Genomic DNA, 15,902 nt, shown 5'->3' with positions numbered 1-15,902 from the left:
CCCCCCCCCCCCTCTCTACCTGCTCTCACTGCCATCCCACCAACACCGGAGCTTCGGTGGATTTCACACAATTGTACCACCACCGGAACTCTCCCTTCTCTCTTTTTTTTCTCTCCTCTCTTCACTGCTCTCTTCTCATTTTCTTTTTATCGTCGACTCGCCGAAGGTGATGATCGATGAGCTCCGACAAGCCACAGTCACCACTTCTCCTTTCCCCCACATTGCTCTTTATCATTCTGTCTCACTACTGGTGCACAAAGCAGGCTAGATGTTGTCGAATTTTAATTATCCGGCATTGCTTTGGTGAAAGCTGTGGAAGCAACGCCACTGTCATCACTACTTTATTGTGTTGTCTCTATTGAATGAAGTTTCTGACTTTTATGTTGTTATGTTCTTGTACAGATTTGTTTGAAAAAATAATTTCACTCTGTATTCCATTTTTCTCATTGTTCTTACTTTTGTTTTTTTGAAATTATTCAAGTTTTGCTATAATTATTATTATTTGTTGCTGATATTTCGTATGTGTTGATGTATTTCCAACAATCTTGGTCATACTTTTTGGTAACTAAATCTCTCCATTCTTGCTCCTTGGTCCCTGCTATTGTGTGTGTCAATTTTGGATTTTGCTAGTGTTGATAACCATTCTTGGACTATTATTTTGGCAGTTTAACTCATTTACTTTACCATTTTGATATTATACTGATAATGAATAATACTAAACAACGTTAGCCAATAAAAAACCTCCAATAATTTTTTAGGTCCCCTTCTAATAAAAAGACCGACATTATGAATACAAATATGTAACAAAAAATAAATTTATTTGGCTGATGATGAAATCTTTACAATATTACGATAACACAAAAATTTTTACGATTCATATCTTGATAAGATGATTTAGAACGGCTGATAAATTGAGCAATCACTTTGTAGTTATGGTGTATCTAAAACTTAATTCAAGTCTACTTTAAAACAAAATATATATATATATATATATATATACACACACACACATATATTTTTTATTATTTTAATAATTATTTGACCATTCTTAATATTTCTATCAAGTGTGTATACGGGTACTCGGTGACACGCTCCGAAGTGGTATTTTAAAGGGAGTTTCAAGTTCTATATTTGTATTTTTTTCTCATTTGTATAATTATATATAAAGATAAAAGTATAGTGAAAACTTTATTTCTGGGTGTCGGGTGGGAACATTCTTTACTTGTATATTTATTAACACACATTTAGGCAAAACTTAGATCGTTAACATTTACATAAAGGAATTAAATTGATTTATATATTTGATTAATTAATTCACACTTTTAGATTATAAATATTGTGTAATCTTTTCTTCTTAAATAAATCTTTATTTTTCATCCCCGTAATTTGGTCAAGTAAAAAGTCTTATTTGAAAATACTTTTCTTTTTATAGTACATAAAAATACTTTTCTTTTCGTATGTTACAAAGTACTTTTCTTTCATACGTATCTTGTACATTTTTATGTATGTTTTTACATATTTTTATATACATATTTTATAACAATAGATTTTATTTATATACTTAATATGCATACATCTTTTATGTTATTTTAAATGTTTATATTTTTTAAAAAGAATAATTTTGTACCTCCTTCTTCTTTGATAAATTCAATCTAGTCGAGTATCATATTTGTGGATTTTGAAGGATATCTAACCTCTTTTCTTTGAAATAATTTGAACCTTTACTCAAAATCTAAATCGATTTTCACTAACTAAAATATAAGTCATACATGTTAGTAATTAAATAGGTATTCTTATTTTTCTTTAAAATTGGGTGGTGATTCTATCCAAAATTTCATTCTTTAACAGTTCATAAATAGGTCATGTTTTATTTAACCTTAATAAAAATAGGGCAGGACATACCCAATATCTTGTTTACCATGAGGTAGCAATACTAAATTCCAAATGTGATTCAGGTGCAGTGCCTCAAATTCTTGACTCATGGAAGTTTGCCAGGCAAGATTCATAGATGTCTCTCCATATAAAGTAGGTTCACTATAAGTGCAAATATTATTCACAAGACTCAAGCTTTCAGGACTCAAAACATCAGGAGAAATGTAATTACAATGGGAGAAAAATGCAGTGAGAGATATGGATGTGTTTAACGTAGGTTTGAGATTGGGTAATTTGTGTATGTAATCATGAAAATGTCTAGGAGGCTTAAAACCTCTTTGAGACTTTTCTGGTTCTATAGTAAGTTGTCCAGTGCTATCTGGTGTGGAAGTTGGATTGGATGCAGTGCATGGATCATCATTTGACGAAATGTGAGGAGTGGATGAAATGGGTTTGTAATAAGTTCTATAGGATGGGTTATACTACTTGTATCATCACATATACCTTGGTCATCAAAAATATTTTTGTAGACAAGATCATAATCAATGAATAGAACAAAAGTAAGAATAGAAGGGAATGAAGTAAGATTAGGATCAATTGTAAAAGGATAGACAGTTTGTTTAAAAACTACATCTTTGGAAATGCAAATTTTCCTGGTGGCTAGACCTTCATTTTCTAGCTTTTAACACAATAAGAGTATCCAATAAAGACATGGGGAGTAGTTTTAGGTTCCTATTTATCTCGTTGTGGTTTAGGGACTCTAGGATAACATAAACAACTAAAATTTTTCATGTGTTAGTATGTTGGTTTTCTTTTGTAAAGAATTTTATATGGGTACTTGTTCTTTATGTAACTAGGGGTAATCTATTGATGAAATAGGTGGCATATAAGATACATTCTCTCCAATACTTTACGGTAAGTTTGAACTGTAAAAGAAGGGATCTAGCAGTCTCTAATAGGTGTTTGTGTTTTTTTTTACCACACCATTTTATTAGGGTGTATATGGACATGTTTGAAAAAATAATATTGGTTCTGTATTAACAAATTATAGTCCACTGTCAGATCTAATGGATTTTATTGTGGTTTTAAATTGGTTTTCAACCATGGTAGTGAAATTCTTTATGACTTTCACGGCATTATCTTTGCAGGTTAAGTGTTATGTCCAGGTAGCTCTACTATAGTAATATACCATGGTGAAGAAGTACATGAGCTTATCATGGGTCATTGTATGATAAGGACCCATAAATCTACATTGAGAAGTTGAAAATCTCAATAGAGCTTGTGGTTCTTTGAGGGAATGAAAGTCTCTCTTTTCTAGTCATGGGACAAATAAAGCAAAGAAAAAATTGCCTAAGGAAAGATTTATCTGGTACGTAGTGAATTTCTCTCATTTTTCTAAAGGGCGCATGCCCAAGTCTATCGTGCCACAGGACATTAACATCATTTTCATAAGAAAAATATATATTTAAAGATATAGAATGAGATTTATTGCGAACAACAACTTTATTAAAGACAGTTTCAGAAATACATTCAGTAGTAGCAGGGAAAGATCTATTTTGAACAAATGGAGAACAAATAGTATTGAAATGAAAGGGAAAGCACATATGGATAGATGAGCTACAAGTTTTATTAAAATGAAACTTGCAATTTGGTCTATGTGTGCATAGGAAGAAATAGAAGCAGTATGAGCTGAATGGTTATATGAGTGTATGGTGTTGTTCTTCAGACATACAGATCATAGAAGATATGCAGATCATAGAAGATATATGGCATCTCTATCTCTACCAATATCCTGAGGCGTCTTCATTGAAGAGCCTGTAAAAGACAAGAATAATTTGAGAAGGCAACAATGCTATCAGAATGGGAAGTTAAAGAATAAATAGAAATTAGGTTATACTTGAAGAAAGAAAGAAAACTTTATGTAAGACAATGTTGGGGCATGTGTTGCACTACCAATTTTAGTTACTTTTACTTTATATTCATTTGAAAGAATAATTAGAAGAGGTTGAAACATGGTATTAATATTGGTTAGTAGGATTTTGTTGAATGGCATGTGATTGGGTGCCCCTGAATCCAAAATTCAAGAATTAGGTCTTTTGAGAAAAAATTGCAAGACAGATCGAATACAAAATTCAATGGAGGAAGTGCAAACTATGATACCTGCAAAGTTTACTATTCCATTGTCAAGTCCTGAAGTACTAGGATTGTTGGGATTGTCTCTCATGTGCTCACCTTGAACCTGAAAATACTGCAGTAAGCTAACAACTTGATCATATTGCTTCTTAGTCAGGTTCATGTTAGGATCACCATATTAAGCTGACCGTTCAATGCTCCTGGTTGAGAACACAACATAATTTGTACATGGTCCCTGCTCCCTAGTTATAACTCTCTTTCCCTTGTCAATCCTGTTTTGACTAGAATATTATTAGTGATTATGGGTGTAGGATGGTTAATTTTATGGGTAACCATGAAGTTTGTAACATTTGTCCTTGATGTGTTCAACCCTCTTGTAGTAACCACATATAGGTTGGTTTCTATTTTTTCCATTATGAATATAATTATTGTGATTCTCATATCCATTGTATTTTCCACGACTAATGTGATTACTACATCCACCATAGCTACCGCTGGCAAAATTTCCATTGTGATTAGACCTTGCTGAATGACTAGTTCCAGCTGAATAAGTTGTTCAAAAATTTCCTTTGGGTTATGGATAGCGAACTAGAGCTTTTTGAAGAAGGAGGATCACCTTATTATGTTTCGTAGTTCAGTGGCCAAGACTCAGATACACTTTTTACTTCTTAATAAGGGTGATAGAGCGTTATGTAAAGAATGTAAAGTCATACCTAACGAGAATTTTTTGACTCAGCATAGGATGTTAGTTCTGGACTTAGTTCTCAATAAGGGCAAAAAGAAGAGCGATGTGGAAGCTCAGCCCAGGATTAGGTGGGGTAGTTTGACTTTGGCTAGTGCTTTGGAAATATGGGAGAAGTTGAAAAGTAAAGGGGATTGGGAAAGTAGAGGGAATGTGGATAATATGTGAGAGACAAATGCCAGTTGCATTAGGGAGACTGCTAGAGAGGTGTTGGGTATCTCAAAAGGTTGACCTGGCAAGTATCAAGAAGATTGGTGGTGGAACAAAGAGGTTAAGAGGAATGTGGAGTCTAAGAAGGAGGCTTATGCTAAGATAGTGGAAGAAAGGATGATGAGAAAAGGCAGGCGAATAAGGAAGAGTATAAGGTAGCTAGAAGAGAGCTAAGTTAGCAGCTACAGCGGCTAAGACAACAGCTTTTGAGAGCTTATATGCGGCTTTAGAGGAGAAAGGCGGGGATAAGAAGTTCTATAGGCTTTCCAAGTCTGGGGAGTGGAGGGCTCGTGACCTTGACCAAGTAAAGTGCATCAAGAGAGAGGAAAGTATAGTGTTGGTTGAGGATGCCCTTATTAGGGAGAGGTGGCAGTCCTATTTTCACAAACTATTAAACGACGAGGGGGACAAAGATTTCATACTGGGGGACTTAGAGAAATCTGAGAAGTATCACGACTATGGTTATTGTAGGCATATCAAGGTTGAAAAGGTCAAGGGGCTATTCGCAAGATGCGGTAGGGTAGGGCAACAAGGCCAGATGAAATTTCGGTGGATTCTTAGAAGAGCACTAGTGGGGCAGGTTTGGAGTAGTTAACAGGTTGTTTAATGTCATTTTTAGGTCAGTGAAGATGCCTGAAGCATAGATGATACACTACTAACTTGGAGCGTATCAAATCTACCACAAAATCAGTCCAAACACACTACAATTCCAAGAGCTTGAAGATAACAACTCCAATATGTGAAGACAACAACAATCACAAAATTTTGAAGGGATACCAACACCAAAATAGTAGCTACACAAGGAGAACAAGAAGATAACAATAACATTAAACAAAGGTTCAACAACACAAGATGATAGATTACGAAGAGTACAATGTTAACAACAAGAACAACAAATGGCAGTAACTATAGTGAATCGAAAATCAGCCCCACACGGCTTCACTAAGTTACTGCAAAGTTTCAAGAGTACAAAATGAAAGATAGTAACTTTACACAAAGATATCTTAGAATCTATGAACCCTAACTGAAAGAAAGGACCCTAAGACCAAAAGATTTCAGTACCAAGTTCTTACTTAGACCAAGAGGAACTCATGAACCTCAAGATCTCAAGCTTCTAGCCAAGAAACAACACAAGTTTAACTACACTTGTTGGGCAGATTTTAGGTTCTACTCTCAAGAACAAGAGAGAGAGAAATATTCAATGTTACAAGACTTGTTGTTATGAAATATGAAGAATGAACTAAGTGCTGAAAATAACCCTAATAGCATCTATTTATATTACACACAAAATGAAGGACAAATGATCTTCCTACCCTTCAGTCATGGGGTGCCCTTAGAGTGCAATTTATTACACTTCAAGGATCATTTTCACAATTAAAAATGTTGAAGCTCTGTAGCGGATCAAGTACCAACTCACACGCAGCCATCTGCATGAACATGGCTTGTAGTTTCTGTAACTCCCGAGCTTGACTTCGTGTGAATGGTCAAGAACGTATTGACAGCTTTGTACACCTGTATCATCCTCTCCATCTTGAGAGGAATTTGACCTCAAATTCAGAATTTGGTCATCCTCAACCGCATCCACTAGATAAAAATCACACACATTGAAAGTGTTGTGCACTTGGTATTCCGGGGAAAGGTCAATCTGGTAGGCATTATCATTGATCCGTTCAAGTACTTGGAATGGACCATCACCTCTTGGCATCAATTTGGACTTTCTTTGAGATGGAAACCTATCCTTTCTAAGGTGAACCCACACCCAATCTCCCGGTTCAAGAATGAGTTTCTTTCTCCCCTTGTTGACTCTTCTTACGATACTCTTGATTTTTCTTCTCAAGTTGAAGTCGCACCTTCTCATGTAACTTCTTCATCGAATCTGCCCGCTTGCTTCCATCTAAGATAATCATAATATCACTGGGCAAAGGAGTTAAATCCAAAGGGAAAAAGGGGTTGAGGCCATATATGCACTCAAAGGGAGTCATTCCCGTACTTGAGTATATGACACGGTTATATGCAAACTCAATCAATGGTAGGTATTCATCCCAAGAAGTCAATTTTTATTTTACCATGGAATGTAGCATAGCACCCAAAGTCCTATTTACCACTTCCGTTTGACCATCAGTTTGTGGGTGGCAAGATGTAGAGAATAACAACTTGGTTCCAAGCCTACCCACATGGATTTCCAAAAGTGACTTAGGAACTTAGAGTCCCTATCACTCACAATGGTCCTTGGAACACCATGTAACTTGAAAACATTATCAACAAACAAAGAGGCCACACTAGGTGCATCATCACATTTAAATCATGGAATAAAGTGTGCCATCTTAGAAAACCGATCGACCACAACAAAGATACTGTCCCGACCTCGTCTAGTCCTAGGCAACCCTAACACAAAATCCATAGATATGTCAAGCCAAGGGCAAAAAGAAGTGGGAAACAGGGTGTACAATCCATAAGGTAGGAGCCGCGATTTGGCTCCTTTGCAATCTATGTATTGGCCACAAATCTTGGCCATATCCTTGTGCATTTTTGGCCAATAGAATTGCTCTACCAATATTCCAAGGGTCTTTTCGATCCCAAAGTGACCTATTAGACCGCCATTGTGTGCTTTCCTCATAAATAACTCTCTCCAAGAACTGGAGGGTACACACAATCGTGTACCTTTAAACAAGTATCCATCAAACTTGGCATAGGGATTTGAACCCCTAGCCGAATCCCACTTGTCCCTACCCATTTCTTCACATTCCCTAAAGATAGGAGCAAAGTGAGGGTCCTCGGGATACAATTCTTTCAAAATCTTAAAACCCATTAATTTTAGAGATAATGTTGACACAAGAACATGTTTTCTAGACAAAGCATCGACTACTACGTTGTCCTTACCCTTTTTGTATTGAATAACATAAGGAAAGGTTTCAAGAAACTCAATCCATTTTGCATACCGCTTGTTAAGCTTGTCTTGTGCCCGAAGATGCTTCAAGGATTCATGGTCCGTTCGAATCACGAACTCCTTGGGCCACAAATAGTGCTGCCAAGTGGCCAAAGCTCGAATCAAGGCATACAACTATAGATCGTACGTGGAGTAGCAATGGGTTTTAAATCTTGCATCAAAACAACCCCTATGCCCACTTTACTAGCATCGCACTCAACTTTAAATGTCTTATCAAAGTTGGACAATTGTAATAAAGGCGCGGAAATGAGCATAGCTTTCAAGGTTTCAAAAGCCTTAGCTTGCTCTTTACCCCACTTGAAGGGTTGGTCTTTTCGAATGACCGCGGTCAAAGGAGCGGCTATGGTGCCGAATCCTTTAACAAACCTTCTATAAAAACTAGCTAACCCGTGGAAGCTTCTTACTTTGCTAATGGTTTGCGGGGTTGGCTAATTTTTTATAGCATCTATCTTGGATTCATCCACTTCGACCCCTCTTGAACTAACAACAAAACTCAAGAAAAAAACTTCATTAACACCAAAAGAGAACTTCTCCTGATTTGCATACAACCTTTCCTTTCTAAGGACATCAAACACACATTGTAAATGCATCACATGCTCATCAATTGACTTACTATAGACCAAGACATCATCAAAGTAAACAAAAACAAACTTTCTAATAAATGGCTTCATCACATGATTCATTAGCCTCATGAAAGTACTTGGAGCATTTGTTAGGCCGAATGGCATAACCATCCATTCATAGAGACCAAATTTAGTCTTGAAGGTGGTTTTCCATTCATCATCGGGTTGCATTCTTATTTGGTGATAGCCACTCCTTAAATCAATCTTGAAAAATAAACACGAACCATTCAATTCATCAAGTATATCATCTAACCTAGGGATAGGGTGATGATATTTTATCGTAATCTTATTGATGGCTCGGTAGTCCACACACATACGCCATGTTTCGTCTTTCTTAGGCACCAGTAGCACCAGAACCGCACACGGACTCATGCTCTCCTTGATATACCCTTTGTTGAGGAGTTCCACAACTTGACACTGCAATTCTTTGGTGTCCGTAGGGTTGCTTCTGTAAGCTGGCTTATTTGGCAATTGTGATCCCGGCACAAAGTCAATTTGATGCTCAATTCTCCGAAGCGGGGGCAATCCTTGCGGAAGTTCTTTGGGAAATACATCTTCATAATCCTGCAACACACAAGAAATCAAAGGAGAAATAGAAGAATTAGTGGGGTTAGTATTAAAACAATGATCCAAAAGAAGCATAGGCATGTCCACATCATAATCCAAGAAGAGTTCCTTCTTTCTAGCCAACATCACCGTGTTTTCTTGCCCATTTGATATTGAGGCAGTACCGAAAATCCCTACTGCCCCACCCACAATTTTCCCCTCATTTTCACCATTTTTGGGTTTCTTTTCTTTCTCCTTCAACTTCCTTATCTTTTGATGTAATTCATTCACTTGTGATGGCAAAAGAAGATAAAGAGTGACCTTTCGACCATCTTTGTCAAGTGAATATCAGTTGGTCCTCCCATCATGTTTGGTAGACTTATCATATTGCCAAGGTCTACCTAACAACAAATGACATGCTTGTATTGGTATCACATCACAAAGTACTTCGTCTTGGTAGTTCCCTACCTTAAATCGTATCACACATTGCCTCATGACCTTCAATTCACCACATTCGTTCAACCATTTCAACTTGTAATGGCTAGTATGAAGTGTAGTTGGTAATTTCAGAAAGTTCACCATAGCGACACTAACGACATTCGCACAACTACCACTATCAATCACCGAAGTACACACATTCCCCTTTACAAGGCATTTAGTATGGAATAGATTTTCCCTTTGGCTAGGGTCATCTATTGCCTTACTAATCATAGCGCGTCTAGCTACAAAGTTTGGAACAACACACTCCCCTTCTTGTGGATAAATAACTTCACCATCATCATCATCAAGTGGCCTATTTCCAGTTTTCTCTCCATCTTGAGGCTCGACCTCATCCTTCTCTTTTTTAAGACCCACCTCCTCACCAAGGTAATACAATCTCCCTTCTCATAGCATCATATTGCATCTATTTGGACATTCATTGGATTTATGTCCCCAACCTTGGCACTTGAAACATTGGAATCCTTTTGGGTTTGGATACTTGTGAACTTCTTGTTTTAGAGGAATTTTGTGGACTGTTTTGGGCTCGGGCAGCCTTATAGTGGCGGGTTGGTCCTTGTTTTTGGACCAACCCAAAGAGGATTGAACCACGTCCTTGCTTCTAGGCCAACCCGAGATGGATTGTCCCCTTGCCTTGAGCTACGACCTCTCTCTAAGTTCTTTTTCAATCTCAAGAGCCACTTGGAAAATACCTTCAACGGTATCGAATTTGTGAAGTGTCAAATGAATAGAGATCTCTTTGTTCAACCCACACTTGAACTGGATGATGTCATGACTGATTTGTTCCCCACGATAATCAAGCTTCAACATGAGTTGTTGAAACTCATCATAATATGCCATCACTCTTTTATTGCCTTGATGCAAGTTGTACAATCTAGTAAGCAATCCATGGCAATAACTCTCGGGAAGGTACCATTGCCTCATCAAGTACCTTAACCGAAACCAAGGTGGTGGATGCCCATCAACTAATTCATCACCAAAACGCTTTACGTACTCCCTCCAAGTGTTGGCATAACCCTCAAAATGAGTTATGGTATAATAACTTTTCTTTTCTTCCGAGTTATCATTAACTTGAAAAACTTTGTCACAAGCTGATTCCCAAGCTAAGTAGGCCTCGGGGTCACTTTCACCCTTAAATATAGGTAAGCTCAATTTGATAGTATTGATGCCTACGTCTCTTTCTTGGTATCGATTTCCCCTTTCTCCATACCCTCGGTACCTCCTTGGATCAACACGACCCCCTTTTAGCTCCTCCTCTCTCATGTAAGCATTATCAAAGGCTCCATATCCATCATACTCCTCTCTACCATGTTCCTCAAAGTGATCTGGTCGATTTTGTTGATTTGGAATCTGATTTGGAGGCATTGGGATTTGTGGAGGTGGTGGTCTTTGATTTGGTGGAGTTTGGTAAGGTACGTTCAGATTTTTTGGAGGTAATAGACGGCTACGTACTTCTTGTAGAATTAGAGGAGTTTGGGAATGGCGTGGTCATTCGCTTCTTGGTTTGGAGGGAAAGTAGTGGTATGATTGGTGGCATTTAGTGGGGCTAAAAGTGGATTCATTATTTGGTGCAATATTTCTGGTGAGATAGTTGTGGATGAAATTCTTTCATGCCTACTTGAACGAATATGATGAGGAGTGGATGGACGAGAGTTTCTTTGACTCTCCACTTGCTCCAATCTCCCACTTATCGTAGTCAAATCTCCCTTCATTGCCCCAACTTTCGTGTTCAACCTCTCTAAACTTATGGTAATGGCCTCAAGTATGGCCTTCATAGTGTCTTGTTCAGTAGTACCCCCACTTTGGGATGTGCTTCCTTCTATGTCAAGGTGTTACCTACACAATCAGCAAACAAGTTAGCGTTAAACCTCTCCTCATTCACACTCTCTCGGTTCACTCACACTTAAGCTCCATAAATGTTATAAATTAGTTAGTAACCGTGAATCCTTAAGATATGAGTAAAGGTCTTGTCCAAAGTGGATTCTTGTTTGAAACTCAAAGAATTCTCGACGGACTGGAGTTAAGAAGTTACAATGTATTTAAACGAATAAAAGCACCCAACTAAACGTGGACACGAACAAGGGAATTCAAAAGGACTAATTGACAACCTAGTAGGAGTGTACTAGTATGTTAATTAGTTCTAGAACCAAGTAATGAAACTAAAAATCAACAATTAGAACTAGAAAACCTAAATCTGAGCTTATTAATGATGTGAACAGTAGACAATGGGTGACGTGAACAGTAGCAAATGGGTGACGTGGCAGCATGCAATTGGTCTAAGTCCCACACAATTTAAGCACCAATTCTGAAATTTAAATCTTTACACAATTTGGAAAGGATAACAATTGGTCTTGGAGGGAAAACATAAATCTTGAAATAAGAAAAGTACCTTGTCCCACAACACTACGTTCTTGAAATAAGAAAAAGTACTTGTCCCACAACACAAGGTTCTTGAAATAAGAAAAGGTATCTTGTCACACAACACTAGGTTCTTGAAATAAGAAAAAGGTATCTTGTCACACAACACTAGGTTCTTGAAATAAGAAAAAGTTGCTGAAAAGTAGAAGCTTAGTCTAAGAAATGATGGGTTCAAGGCTTCTCACAACATGCTTAACAATTTTCAGCTTCAACTCTTGAATTTATATCACACTTTTTGGTTGTCTAAAGCTGTAAGAAAAGATGAAGAACTTGATGAACACCACAACAACCTTCAAGAACTCAACAACAACTTCTTCAAAAACACAACACCACCAATTGTCAACAACAAGTAACAACAAACAGCCAGCCACAAGGCACCACAACTATGGTCAATACTATAAGCTCAATCTTTAGATCTTGACACCTTTAGTGTTGGTGAGAAAGAAACCAACACTAGAAACACTCTATACAAGCAAAATACTACAAGATCTAGCAAAAAATATAAGAAAATCTCGGCCCATACAACAACACATCATAATTTTTGGCCAAGAACACAAAGGTAGCAGATTTGACTATTTCTGGAATTTTCAGATTTCAGGGTTTTTTTTTGTAGTTTTCAAGTCTCAAGCCTAAGATTGATCTTGTTAGAACAAAATCAAAGATGTCTTTGATACCAAATGATACACTACTAACTTGGAGCGTATCAAATCTGCCACAAAATCAGTCCAAACACACTATAATTCTAAGAGCTTAAAGATAACAACTCCAATATGTGAAGACAACAACAATCACGAAATTTTGAAGGAAAACCAACACCAAAATAGTAGCTACACAAGGAGAACAAGAAGATAACAATAATATTAAAAAATGGTTCAACAACACAAGATGATAGATTACAAAGAGTACAATGTTAACAACAAGAACAACAAATGGCAGTAACTATAGTGAATCGAAAATCAGCCCCACACGGCTTCACTAAGCTACTGCAAAGTTTCAAGAGTACAAAATGAAAGATAGTAACTTGACACAAAGATATCTTAGAATCTATGAACCCTAACTTAAAGAAAGGACCCTAAGACCAAAAGATTTCAGTACCAAGTTCTTACTTAGACCAAGAGGAACTCATGAACCTCAAGATCTCAAGTTTCTAGCCAAGAAACAACGCAAGTGTAACTATACTTGTTGGACAGATTTCAGGTTCTACTCTCAAGAACAAGAGAGAGAAATATTCAATGTTACAAGACTTGTTGTTATGAAATATGAAGAATGAACTAAGTTATGAAAATAACCCTAATAGCATCTATTTATATTACACACAAAATGAAAGACAAATGACCTTCCTACCCTTCAGTCATGGGGTGCCCTTAGAGTGTAATTTATTACACTTAAAGGCTCATTTTCACACTTAAAAATTTTGAAGCTCTTGGCGGATCAAGTACCAACTCACACGTAGCCATTTGCATGAACATGACTTTTAGTTTTTGTAACTCCCGAGCTTGACTTCATGTGAATGGTCGAGAACGTATTGGATAGCTTTGTACACCCATATCAGTGAAGGCAAAGTACGATGGTTCCATTATATAATAACAAGGGTAACATCAAGAGTTATAATAACTATAGAGTTATTAAGTTGTTGAGTCATACTATGAAAGTTTGGGAAAGGGTGGTTGAGTTGAGGCTGAGAAGAATCGTGCATATTTTTTAGAATCAGTTTGGTTTCATGCCAGGTCGCTTAACCATTGAGTCCATTTATCTTATGAGGATATTAGTGGAGTAGTTTTGGAAGAGAAAGAAGGACTTGCACATGGTGTTTATTGGTCTTGAGAAGGCATATGACAGAATTTTAAGAGAGATTCTGTGGAGGTGCTTGGAGGTTAGAGGGGTGCCAGTAGTGTACACTAGGTCCAATTCAGGACATGTATGATGGGGCAAAGACTCGTGTAAGGACGGTAGGTGGAGATTCAGAGCACTTTCCAGTTTTGATAGGGTTGCACCAGGGATCGACTCTTAGCCTATTTTTATTTTCTTTGGTAATGGATGTTTTGACGCGAAATATAATAATGAGTTCAAAAGAAGTGGTTTTATTGAACGCAATAAAGAATCCCAATTCGTTATATCTATGTTTACTTTATGTTGAATAGTGTTGTATAGGCAAATGTTACATTGGACAAATATGCAAGAAAAATAGTTTATTTTACTGTTTTATAATTTTTTGTATGAATGGCAGTATTGGAGTAATGGTAAAGTGTCTATGTGACTTAAAGTTTCTTAGTTTGAAGCATGGAATCAATCTCTAATGTTTGATACCTAATTTTTTTTCTAATCTTTGTATTGTAGGCACATCCCAATCATGATAAGTTCATCAACAAAAAAATTAATATGTTTGATGAAATGTCTCGTGTGTGAAATGATCGAGCTAAGGGAGATCATGCTAAATTTGAAGGTATAGTTTTTGATTTTTTTTTTTTTTAGAAAGATAATGATAATGACATTGAAGGATCATCCACGGAAAAGGGTGTGCAAGTGACTGAAGTTTCTCAAGTCAAGGCAAGTCGCAAAAGAAAATATTTTTTTGAGGTGCAAGATGTCGTAGGTGATATATCAATAAAATTTGAAGAAGTTGCAACAGCAATTGATAAGATGGTTGATAGTTGTATAGATGTGACAAAGTTGTACGAAGTTATGGCAATGGAAAGTTATGAAGAAGAGCTCATCAGTGATGCTTTTAATTATTTGGTACAAAGTGACACTTTAGCTAAGACTTTCATGCTAAAAAATTAAAATCTTTCTAAAGTGTGGTTAGAACGATTCAAGTAACGACAATAGTGACACATATGGGTTGCAAGAACTTAGCTTCATAGGGTTTGGAAGCAATTATTATGCGCGCATTTTTATTTTGATAATGTATTGTGTATTTGCTATCAAAGTTCTCTTTTTCGAGGATTTGAGGTATACCTGTCAAACGGGTCGAGCTGACCCGGCCCACTTACAAAAATCGGTCTGGTTTGACCCGGCCCGGTCAGCCCACGGGCTGTAGGGTACCGGGTCCCAGGCTGATTTATTTTTGGTTTTGGGCCCGGTTAACCTGGCCTGGACCAAGCCCGGTCCAGGCCTGCCGGTTAACCGGCCTGAAACCGATCCTGTTAATTTAATTTTTTAAAAATAAACAAACGGACTAATTTACTATAAAGTATTATTAATTTATTATATTAAGTACCATATGTTTTATTTAAAGAAGTACATATATTTTATATGTGTACGTATATACTGAATGGTACGTATATATGTGTCTATATCTTCTATAGACGTATATATTTAACGTATACATGTGCATATGTTTTATAAATTAGTATATAACTATATATATATAGTGTGTGTGTATATATTGTAGTATATATATTGTAGTATATTTTATTTAAAGTAGTACGTATATATTGAATGGTACGTATATATGTGTATATATCTTCTATAGACGTATATATTTAACGTATACGTGTAGATATGTTTTATAAATTAGTATATAACTATATATATAGTGTGTGTATATATTGGAGTATATATATTGTAGTATATTTTATTTAAAGTAGTACGTATATAGTGAATAGTACGTATATATGTCTATATATTTTCTATAGACGTATTTGTTTAACGTATACATGTGTATATGTTTTATATATTAGTATATATATATATATATATATATATATATATATATTGTAGTATATATATATTGTAGTATATGTTTTATTTAAAGTAGTACATATATATTGAATGGTGCGTATATATTTGTATATATATTCTATAGACGTATATATTTAACGTATACAATGTGTATATGTTTTATAAATTAGTATATATATATTTATATATAGATAGATAGATATAGATATAGATATAGATATAGATATAGATA

At 36.2% G+C, this 15,902-nt stretch overlaps 1 pseudogene; it reads right to left on the bottom strand.

The window, feature by feature from the left end:
* Window positions 1-6,305: 6,305 nt before the first annotated feature.
* LOC124899564 lies at window positions 6,306-10,936 on the bottom strand (annotated as a pseudogene).
* Window positions 10,937-15,902: the final 4,966 nt, after the last annotated feature.

Source organism: Capsicum annuum, chromosome 6, assembly GCF_002878395.1.
Source record: "Capsicum annuum cultivar UCD-10X-F1 chromosome 6, UCD10Xv1.1, whole genome shotgun sequence".
NCBI lineage: Eukaryota > Viridiplantae > Streptophyta > Magnoliopsida > Solanales > Solanaceae > Capsicum > Capsicum annuum.
The sequence above is the reverse complement of the archived record's forward strand: the minus strand, read 5'-3'. Positions and strand labels throughout refer to the sequence as shown.